Source organism: Rhynchophorus ferrugineus, unplaced genomic scaffold (genome assembly GCF_030347505.1).
Source record: "Rhynchophorus ferrugineus isolate W39M unplaced genomic scaffold, kcgeb_rfMv2 rfM6, whole genome shotgun sequence".
Taxonomy (NCBI): domain Eukaryota; kingdom Metazoa; phylum Arthropoda; class Insecta; order Coleoptera; family Curculionidae; genus Rhynchophorus; species Rhynchophorus ferrugineus.
This window is the reverse complement of record NW_027472585.1, coordinates 2051657-2063843: the sequence shown is the minus strand read 5'-3', so window position 1 is coordinate 2063843 and position 12187 is coordinate 2051657. Positions and strand designations below refer to the sequence as shown.

The 12187-nt window shown below is 28.3% G+C and overlaps 1 protein-coding gene across 4 annotated transcripts in view; it reads right to left on the bottom strand.

Moving 5' to 3' along the window:
- Positions 1-12187, bottom strand: part of ena (ENAH actin regulator enabled) — a 46789-nt gene that overhangs the window by 6769 nt on the left and 27833 nt on the right. The gene's annotated exons all lie outside the window — the stretch shown is intronic.

The window sequence follows — 12187 nt, the reverse complement described above, 5'->3', positions numbered from 1 at the left end:
CGTTGTCTTATGTCAATGTAAATATAATAAAATAACTCTAACCTACAAACTACTGTAGCTGTTTAATTAACTGTAGTCCTTCAATAAATATGCATTAGATATACTATAATGTTAAAATAAATTATATTTTATAACCTTATTTTTGTTTCATTATTTTATTTACATTAGAATTTTGTTGTCGGAGTACAAAAAAGCAGCCAACATACGTTATCAAAATTTATGACGAAGGACTGCCGCATCAAATCTGACTTATGGTTTGACGTTTGAGGTTTATAACCTTTAATTTTTATCGTTAATATTTTGAGGAAATTTGTAGAAATTTGGAAACATGGTCAATACCAATACAAATGTATAAACTGTTTCTGTGGCATGTCTGGACGTATCAGACGGTGTTCTATCTCTATTTAATTAGGACAAAAAAAGGGAGGAAAAAATCTAATACAAGTTTAAAACTAATTTTACAATTTACAAACAGCAATTGACTATGTAATGTCATTTATAATGTGAATTGACTGGACTATAGTTGTAATGTAACTACAGTTCACATATATAAATACATTTTAAAATATTTAATTATTAAAATATTACATTAAATTATAATATTACATTAAATACAAGAAGTTGTATTTTATAGAGTATGTCAGGAAAAAAATACAAAATATGTTCGAAATACCCCAAAGTTTGCAATGAAAAATTGCATTGAACTGCTTGGGTATTTTACTTTTTAATTGTCGTTCTTGGCCGAAGGAGTGTCCTCTTTATATAATAGATGGTCCAGGGTGAGCCACTCTTTATTCATCAAACCAGTTTATCGATACGACTTTGCGAACCAAACGAACGTCCATTGAAAATGTCAACGACGTATATGGAACGGAAACTTGTGAACTTGGGATAGGTAAATAGTGTAGGTTGGAATTCCGGAGTTCTGTCAGAAGTTGAAATATCGTTTCAGATAACAGTAGCTATTGTTTCTTGACGCATATAGTATTGAGTAATGCATATATTAAGGCGCATGAATGGATAACAGGATCGTTATAAATTAAAATGCGGAGGAGTGCTTAAAAATGTATTGATTAGTATAAGTTGGTGTATTACTAGCGTGAAATAATTATTATAAAGGTAGGTCGACATAAAATTATCTACATTTTTGGTAATTAAGGTTCATAAAGTTGCTGTAAGTACTATGTTCTGTTGTACCATTGATACTAGTCAGTAGATGCTATTTCTGGAAAATCCCAACCGTTATTCGGTAAACTTCGATAATTTCCGCCTGATTTTGCGACGTTGCAATTTACAAGCAATTGAGGGGTAGAATCTAATATGTTTTGTAAGGTTAAGAATTTTGTTTTTATATATTTTTCTCGTCATATTAATATTAAAAACACTTAGGTATATTGGTATAATAAATTATACTGTTTTAAAACATTTAAGTATTGAAATAAGTCACCGTCAGATTATTTTTAATAATTTCTAATGTCCTGAATATTTCTTCTTCGCACTATATAACCCAAACGAAATTTCTTTCGAAAATTTTGACATCGACAGAGAGGTAATTGCTCACACCATTTCGAAAATGCACGACCTTAATGGTTTAGCTTTTAGTTCAGAGACTTGGGACATTATTGAGATAATAGGATTCTGGAAAGTCGATTATTCTAAAAGGGACCAAAAGAAAACTATTAACTCTAAATATAATGAAACATTTTAGCTCTGATAAGGGTTAAAGAATAATATAACATAATATGCTCACAAATAAAAATTAATATTTACGATTAAATAATTAATGAACTTTTAACATATATAACATATCTAAGAACATTAATAACTCTATAATAATTTTGGCAATAAAAAAACATTTGATAGCAGTGTCGTACTGTCGTCGTCAGTACTAACATCGAATTCTAGATTGATTCACTTAGATGTTCCAAAGAATCAGACATTATTCTGTTTCTTTTTATTTAGGAGAATTTAAGTAGTAAATTGAGAAAAAAATCATCTCCAAGTTTAAAAGAAATATATGAAAGGCACTGTTTTTATTGGAATGACCATATTTTGGTGGATGCGAATACGAAGTAAAATGGTGAATGCGTACGAGTTGCGATCTTGATTTAAGCAAATAGAAGAAAATTGATAAAACCAGTCATCGTTGTTTATTTGCCTAGGTTTGTTCAAAGAAACGAAACAAAGTAAACATTTTTATTTATGCAATTCCTCAATCGCTGTTATGAAAGCATATTTAATTTATTCAAATTTATTTGCTTATTAAAAACAACTCTGCAGCCGAGATGGAGAGAAAGTCTGCTGTACGTAGGACGGTGTTTAAAAGGAAACCGTACAAGACTCTCGTTACGGTTCAACAATGGAAGCAGAAGAAGAAACAGGTTTTACGGATCGACTGGTACGGTGTACGAATGTAAATCAAATATACGAATGCAAAAATATTCTGGATTAGTTTCAGATGATTGGGAAGATAAAGATGCTATAAATATTAATCGATTGATATGATAATATGAATATGACGCGATAGAAATCGCTATTTTTTAAAAAACAAACATGTACGTGTCATTAATAATTTAATATGCTAATATATTCATTGTTGGTTCCGTCGCGCAGTCCTTTGTTTGATATCACTAATTGTTGGTTTTATATCAAAACATACATAATAAAATTAATCAAAATGCCTGTAAAATAACAATGAAAAAGTATTAAATCGAATCGGATGTGGTGAACTACAGTATCATCTGAGAAGCATCAGCAAGTAGACCTAGAAATGACATTTCAATGAAAACAACATTATTTGTCATTTAATGTTGCTAGAAAATGTCTTTTTCCTCTCGAATAATTTTCCAGTCTAAATATATTTTTTATATATATATTTTAAAGTCTCCTTTTACCAACCATGGGTTTATCTGGACTGGACCTACTATTTAACGTGGGCTCCGAACCACGGTTCTCAACATTAAGCCTACCGACTGGCGAGTGACCAACTTAGAAATCATCCCAGAAGTCGGATTTTGTACTGTTGTCTAAGGACAATGACAAATGTAAAAAATCACAAACATTAATTCACGATTATGCCCCAGCAGGATACGAACCCGCGACTATCGCAACGGTAGGAGAACCGTCCTGTCGCCTTTACCACTGCGCCAAACAGGCCGACTATAAATAATTTGAAATAATTTAGAGGCTATACGATGTCTAGATAATATTTTCGTAATTATGTCAATGAGATTTAAAAGAAAAACACATAAAATATAAATTTAAACAGTGCAGTCCAACGACTTCCGTTTATTAAAAACTGTGACATCCTACTATGCATACGTAAAATAGGATTATTTGCATATTTTCTTCTTTTTTAATATTATATATGCTTTAATGAATTCTAATTAAGACTTTCACAAGATATAAGAAAAATATTTAAATTAGTTTCTATGTCTATGCAAATCTCTTGAGAAATACAGCAAAAATATTAAATCATTTTTATTTACTTTTTCATCTTGTTCAAAACACAAGAAACGTTCTTTTAAAAATCAATGAGTTATCCTAAAGATCCAACAGCAGGATTTTCAAAACGTTAATCAATATTTAATCAAATTTCAATTATTAAAATTCCGAATAAGATAATTATTTTATTATATCAGTAATCTAAAGGTCTTAAAAACAAGAGAATCAAATCAAATGACACATAAATAATCAGCAGTCATTATAAACTGCAGTGCTGTGTTGACGCATTCCACAGTATAATCTTATTACGGTACTGATATGAAACATTTGTTTTTAGAACAGCTTTTAGATAAAAACCTTTCTGTATCACAAAGCAGTTAGTTAATAAACGAAACAACAATTATTCAATTAATAATAAAAGTTGGTTTAAACTGTGGTTTGTTAATTTTTCTCGAAAGTTATTCTAATAATGGATAACGAAACGGTTATGATGATGTACTAAGGTACTTCCTGTGATTGCTAGGAATTACCTTATTGAAATATGAAACTGTGTGATGATGAAATATACCGATGATTATATACAAATATATAATGAGTAAACATTTAAAATTTTAAAAGAAATAAATCTTCACAAGCTTGGAGTATCAGCAGTTTTTTTCTACATGTAATAATTCAGAGAATTTTTCAATTGTTTACTAGAAAAACTACACAAAACACTACCTGTTGTAAACTACCTATTCAATATTTCATTATATAAATGCTTTTTATTTAGATTAAAATGCTACAACACCCAGTTACACGCCTAATGTTTATATATTCAGTAAAAACATACTTGAAGCGTAATTTTAACAGATACTATTGGAATATATGAGCTGTTGTTTTTTTTTATGAAAAAAGCTACTGAAATGCGATATTTATTGCTTGTGCCTGATAAATGGTATTATTTACATTCCACGGAGTTTACTAATTTGTTATAAAAATTGCAGGACGTAATTAAAACATAATATTTAATTAGTGTACTTGTTCATTACTATAATGGTTTCCGTTGAAAAGACTTAGGGTTTTATTTGGAAAATCGAAAATATTCTTTAAAAAATCAAAAACATCACTAAATTGGCAATATTGTAATTTAAGTACCAGGATAGTGTGATTCATTCACAAAAAATAAATAGTTAAAAGAGCTCCAGATGTTTTTTTTGTGACACCATTAACGATATAAGTATTATAAAATGAAATAAATCCTCTCTGTTGATGGTATATAAAAGTTCCAAGTAAATTGCAATAAAAAAAATTAAAAATTATATCTGCCGTATAATTACACCATTAACTTTTCTTGCTTAACAAAACAAGCACGTATATCTCATTTTCTTCTCTATTTGGTCAGGTATGTTACATTTAACTGACATAACGAACTGGAAATGTAAATATAGAATTTATCGAACAAGTTAGTTTGGTCGGTCAGTAAATACATTTGAAATTATCTCCCTTGGACAAATATTTACCAACAGAATTTTAAACAACGCGGCTCTAAAATACCACAACAATAAATTTCGACAAAGTAAAGATAATCTTAAGCTACATAAAATGAGGCGTGAAAATATTTCTTACCAGAAAAATATTTATTCGAATTTATACAACCAAAAATTCATGACTTTATTTTAAAAACAATAATTATAAAAAATTCTAGAAAGCAATATTAACATGACATTACAAAGTTAAAACGTGTTCAATCCTTTCTGATTATTTCATTTCATTGCTTCGTATACATTTGATAATTGAAAGAACTAGCACGGAAGTACTTTTTAAGATAAAGCTAAATAAAATACACAAATTGCAAGATAAATAATCTCGTACTCAAAACGATACTACATATATAGGAAAATATTAAAAATTAATTATATAAACACCCAAAGAAAAATCGATATGAAATGATTCATAAAAATTGATTAACGTTTGAAATAATGTAATTGCGCGGTAATAAAATGCTCCCCATTTGTTTGATAGTTGTTTAGGTCACATTGGTACCGGTTGCTGTTATGTTAAATCTTATTTATACATCTTTTAATAATTTTGTGTTATAATTAGGTATTCTAATATGTATCGATGGTGTGAGGCTCTCTAATATGATTATATATTGGCAAAAACTCCAAACAAGCTGTATTTTCGTTTCAAGAAACAAACAATGTGGTTCAATTTTGCAAGACGTTAAGACCACTCTGATGTAAGTATTTACTGTGTTAACTACCTTTAATTAAGTCTAAAGTGTCTCATAAACCAAAGATCGAGGTAAATAACACTGCTGATAAAATTTGAGGTTAGACCTCAATTGTTTTTTTTTATTGTGTACGAATTCCTAATAATTTAGTTTTTGTTTTAGTAGCCACATAATATGGAAAATTATATTTAGTATAATGTGATAGCTTTATGATGATAGTTTTATAAATGTGGAAGAACTCAGCATATGGTTACAAGATCAAATGCCAAGCAGAGAGTAGAACATTGACTTTTTACACTACCGAAAAACCATATATTCTCAAAATACAAAGAAACATTTTAATGCACGCTTTGAACAAGTGTCAATTAAATCCTACCATGGTTAGATTACCAAAAGCCAATGTCAAATATTTATTTTTTTATACATCAAATAGTTCGATGAGTATATACTTCACCAGGCTAAAGGTAACCGATATATATCTAACTGAATAATGTGATTTTATAAAGCTTTTACAGCCTGGTATGTGTGTATTATGGTAGACAGAAGTTTAAACATTTCGAACAATAGTTAACAACAGACAGTGTATGAACCCAAATGTTTTCACCGAAGTCAACTAAAGTAAAAGATACTAAGTAGAGAATTGGTTTAAGAGTTTATAGAAAAGTACTGGATGAAGTATTGCTGTTATAACTTTGGAAGGCTATTACTGAAATAAACTTCAAAATTACAATTTGTATATTTTTATTTACCATTATACCCAACTATCGGGTCTTTTGATGATTTTGGTAACATTATTCCCACAATTCCCAACTACTGATTATGCTAACATTTGGTACACTTTAGACTTATTATCTGCACTTATTAATTCTCTTGGCAAGTGTTATACTGATAGTATTTTTTTAAGAAGAAAATATACATAAAGCGTCAGACAGATGCTTTTAATTATTATTTATATTTTATTATGTGTTTTTCGGGAAAAACAACAAATCTTCGTTCTTATAACATTAATAATCCCCGGTTTTGTTTACTTTCGTTTGTTTGTTGTATCTTATCAATTTTCGGAGTATATGTATTGGAAAATGAAATGACGAGGGCCAACACAAACACCGAACGATTATCGGTTAAGAACCTTTTTCTCTCCTCTTGTTATTTCTGATAAATTGGCCATTTCCTGAAGAATCTCACGTAATATTTTTCTGAGAATTTAATATATTATTAAGAACGTTTCATTATTACAGCTATGCGAATATTCGTTGTCAGTAACTGATGTTTTGTGGTGTTTAGATAAGTCAATCAGGTAATTGTCGTTTTGTTCAAAACATTATCCATTTTTGCAGGTCATGCTATTAAAAATCAACGACTGTGTAAATATATGTTTTCGAGCTCGATTTTACTAATGTACCAGGTTTTACATACTACTCTTTTTTGATAAAAAAAAGAGAAAACCGCTCATGTAATAACTGAGAATGAGAGTAATAGATGAGACAGTTTAAAAATTCTATGATCGAATAAATACATGGCACGTAACAATCACTGAAAACGTTAATATTCTCATATCATTAAAATTTAAAGACACTGGACACAATTAATTAATATTTTATTTGTGACATGAATGTATAATCAAGACTATCCTCTTTTGAAACAAATTATCATTGGGTAATAATAATGGTTGTCTGCAATAACGATGAATCAGCACTCAAATTCTGTAAGAATATACTGTATATTTTAAATAGTTTATGAAGATTCCAAATTTATCAAAAAACAACAAAATTCTATAATACTATGACAATTCTTTGACAATGACAACGTAATAATTATTAGAGAGTTATTGAGAGATTGAAAACTGACGTTTTTTATATATAACATATTAACGGATATAACATTGTTGCCTTGCTCAAAAACATTTGCTACTTATTTGGATAGAATAATTTATTTGGACAATAAAGCAAATACTATGAAACAAATTCTCAATGACATCAAATTAGGGAACCAGTAAATTATTGTAATTAATAGTTGGAAAATAGAGAGATGTTACATAATTTATATATGGTTGCATAGCGTTTATAGAGGAAAAAATTAATAATCCACTCCTTATGCGGAAACTGGGTTATACTAAAAATTAATTTTAAATTTAGATTAAAAAAGCGCTTGATCCTTCCGCTCCGCAGTTGTTTATTTTTCCTTGTTAGTTTATTTTCGACCTTATGAGCATCATTCCGAATAAAATTAATAAACACAGGCCGTCCGAATTTCGAAAGAGTCCTCGAACTAAGACGAGTTTTTTTTAATACATTTCCATTTTTTCGGAACTTTAATTTTCTCAGTGATATTAACACATCACGGGACATGAACACTGAACAACAGTTAGGCTATTTATTTTTATGATAATAGAATATTACCCTTTTTCACTCTTTTAAACTTAATATTACAAAAAAGGGAGGAGTCAAAAAAGGAACACACATTCCAATGAAATTGTAATAACCAATTATAAAATGTATTATGTTATGCCATTCTTACTTTATAAATAATAAAATACACTGAAACATATTTACGGTCATTATTTTATTATTTTAATAAATTCAAAACGAGCGCTAAAACAGAAAATTAATTTTACAGTTGTCAAACGTCACCACTTGTCAATTTAAATTTATATAAAATGAACTGGCCTATACAGTACAGACATCCATACAATTATTTCTATAAAAATTACCATTTTCAATTCCTATATTATGGATATTTTGAAACATTATGGTCTTTGGTTTTTGGTCCGAGTAGCTTAGGATTTATGCGAGACAATTTGTTGGTTTTTTTTAATGTTGTGTTGTGACAGATTAGTTGTTTTTTACGAAAATAGTATAGGACTGAAAGATTGACTAAATGAAGTGTTTACAAGTGATAGTTTTTAAAATAACTGCCAAGTTAGTGAAGAAAATAAGTTAACCAGAAAATAATATTTATGTATGGACGCCTCGGAAATATTTTTTCAATTTAATTTTTTTGTTAGCTGAAAATTAGTGCGTCACGACAGATGATGCTTAAACAGTTATACAAATTGTTCTCGTACTGTACATTTGAAAATAATTCGTGAGTTGTTTTTTTACTTTAAATGTTAATACAAAAAAAGGAGGCGGATAATTATGGAGCTAGGGGCCTGGCTTCGGTCGCGATTGAAAAGCGGGCAAAACTTTTTCATTATTCCGATGACTCTTTCTGTTGCTCTTTGGGATTTCGCTTCTCTTTATGGCGAAGTATAAAAATATAGCTATAAAGTATAGTTTTTCGAAATGAATGATAAAACCCGAATAATAAAAACTGGAGCAGAAGAGGAGCTGGTTCGCCAAGTTTTTGTTGTTCTTTTGCCGTAAAAACATTTATGTAAAACCACTGTCAAATGTACCAATGAGTTTATTTTCTAACAATTTTAAGCGATATTCTAGATTATAGAAAAATTGTAAAAAAGTTAGTCGTAGTCAGGAATTTTTTGATATGTAATAACAATAATAAAATATTGAGAATACTGTGTTAAATTTATTAACTTGTACATTTTATATAATTAACTTTGATACGTAGCAGTTGGTTTAACTCATAATAATTGTCTGAATCTCAATTACGTATGCCAAAAAAATATCGATACTTGTAAGATAGAATATAGAGTAAATTTTATTTTATGAGTCCATATATTTTCTCTCTGTTAGTTCTGATGCGATAATCAATGAATGGGTCTTATACCATCGTCATTTATTTAAAGCAAAATCATTGAATAATAAAAAAAAAGAAATAAACGTTTCTCAAAAAAGTACTTTAATCTTATAGTATAGGCGAAGAAAGAACATAAAACCTAATAAAAATATAGTCATAAAATATAATTCTATCAAAGAAATAAACTGTAAACTGTAAAAACAACAATAAAATTGTTGGGATTTATTTACCAAAATTTTCTAAAAAAAAGTTGTATTTTTATTTTATAATTTTTACAAACCATAATTAGATTTAAGTATAGATAGATATGTTCTAGATAATATTCAATAAAACCTAAAACTATAAACCGTCGAATAAAACAGCACGCACAATAGACGTCATCAAAATGTATCACGTCAGTAACAACGTTTGTTGGTTTATAACCTCTAATTATTATGACCAGTATTTTGAAGAAATTCGTGGACATTTGACATGGCCCAAGCAATGGTACATACATACATGGGTTATATGTTCCGAGTCATCAAATAGCATTCTATCTCCTTTTATTTATGATAAAATGAAAAGGAAAAATCGGCTCAAAGTTTAAAACGAGTTTTACATTTTTATAAATTGTAATTGGAACTATATTCCGCATAATCTATGACGTGCATTGGCTGTATTATTGGACGAACCATATTATTAGCAATGTTTCCTGAGCTACTTTTAAAGCAATGAATCAATTAATTTTAAAAAATAAACCAATTTAAAACAATAAAATGTCGAGAAAATCATACCGTCCAGTCAGAATATTGTTTTAAAACACCAATTAGCTAGAATTATCAAAATAACAACGTATATGCATAGAAGTCAAGTGGTACATAAAATTTAATTGCGAGACAATGCAGTGTGCTGTTTTATTTGCATATTATTGTTTACTGAAACAGTTCCAAGCATGGTATAATAAATAATAAAAGCTTATTTGAAAGCCGCATTTTATTCTGGTACAAGTGTAACATTCCTATTACAGTCGACCGTTGAACCTATATAACATATATTATTTTTGTTATTAAGCAGTTTCGTTTCAGTTTCAAAAGCTAATTATTAAACTATAAACAATTATAAATAATGACAATAGCAATACTTTAATTGCTTCAAAAATTTTAAAACAAATTTTGACTGAAATGTGACTAGAGATTTAGGATATCAATAGGATATATCAAGAACTGGTGCACTCTGAACTGGATCCAAATCTAGACTTCGACCAGACATAAAACAGTACTGAGAACCTTACTATAAATTCAAAGGAAAGTCATTTTTATATTAAATATAAATTATAGTCAGTGATAAAAACTGAGGGCAAAGCTGGTTGACGTATAATGCATTCTTTACTTATGTAAATGCATTGCTATCTGCTTTCAACACAGATAAAACGTATTAAATATCATATTTAATTAGCCTAATCAATTATAATTCATAAACAACACTTTATTTTCGCGAAATTTAACTTTTACCACAGACAGACAAAGTTTACGAAAACTGCGTTGTTTTTCACAGTGTTTTCGGTTCGAATAACAATTTAATAACAAAAAAATTATCATGATCATTCGCTAAACTTGATTTAACATCAATAGAACACATATCATTCCGTCAATATATAGTTGTAATCAAGAAACTAGCAAAATTCTAAAATCTGCTACCAAAATATGAAATAAAAACGGTAAAATTAATATTATTTAAAATACACCTTAAATAATAGTTATAATTTAAATATTTAGGGCGAAAATATTAATGAACTATCGCTATTTCATTAATGATATAATCATTATTGACAATTTATTATCTTAAATACACATATTCTCTTGTCAAAAAGTTATCTAACGATCGTTTAGATATGATGTGTTAAAATTTGCTCGGGATTTGTTTATTTTCCTTGTTAGCTTAATTCCTGTTAAACATATTCTAGTCCCGGGACAAAATTAATCATACTTGATCAAACAACGTTAACAGAATGAGTCAATATGGTGAACGTTCCACCGAAAATGTGCGTAAAATATTAATTAGTACTAAACGAAGGGTTTTGAAATGGATCAAATAAATCTCGGCATATACGAAATGTAATTTTGCAACCTAAAACAAGAAAGAAACTAATAATCGTGTAAACTGAAACTTATCATTCACAAGAGAGCCTGCCACTGAATATAATAAAAATAATATTATAGGGAAATTAACAAGATGTAGTACATGATTTCCTAGTTGAGAGCATGCGCATTTATAGAATCTTCTTAATTTAGTTAGGTTATGTATGACATATTTAATATTTACAGGCATGTATTCCGTCGAGAAGTAAATTTACTAATTACTATTTTATACACAATATTTTTTAATTAATTAATAGTAAGGAAATTAATTTAAAAATAACTATTATTTTCGAAATATTGATTTTACACTTAAATGTCAAAAAAGGAATGCTGTCTCATGTCGAATTATGATGAAATGTCATTATTTAATTACTAAAACAAAGGTAAATACACGCACTTAGTTTATTGTTGTTTTTTTTGGCGAGTGGCATAATTATTAGTAGTTTTAATTCCCATTAAATACATGTTTTCTTATTATAATTATTAATACTTCAATTGAGATTTATCTCAATGCGAATACAATTATCAATGTTTTATGACAACTAAGGTAATTCAAAATTGAATCTCAAAATAAAATCAAATAGCCAATTTATCAATCAATAGTTAATTTATTGATTGTAAATACATTCCTTTACTATACATTTCTAAATTGTAAAAAATAAATTACCTAGTTGTGTTCGTTATTGTTTTAATATATAGTCTATTCAAAGTT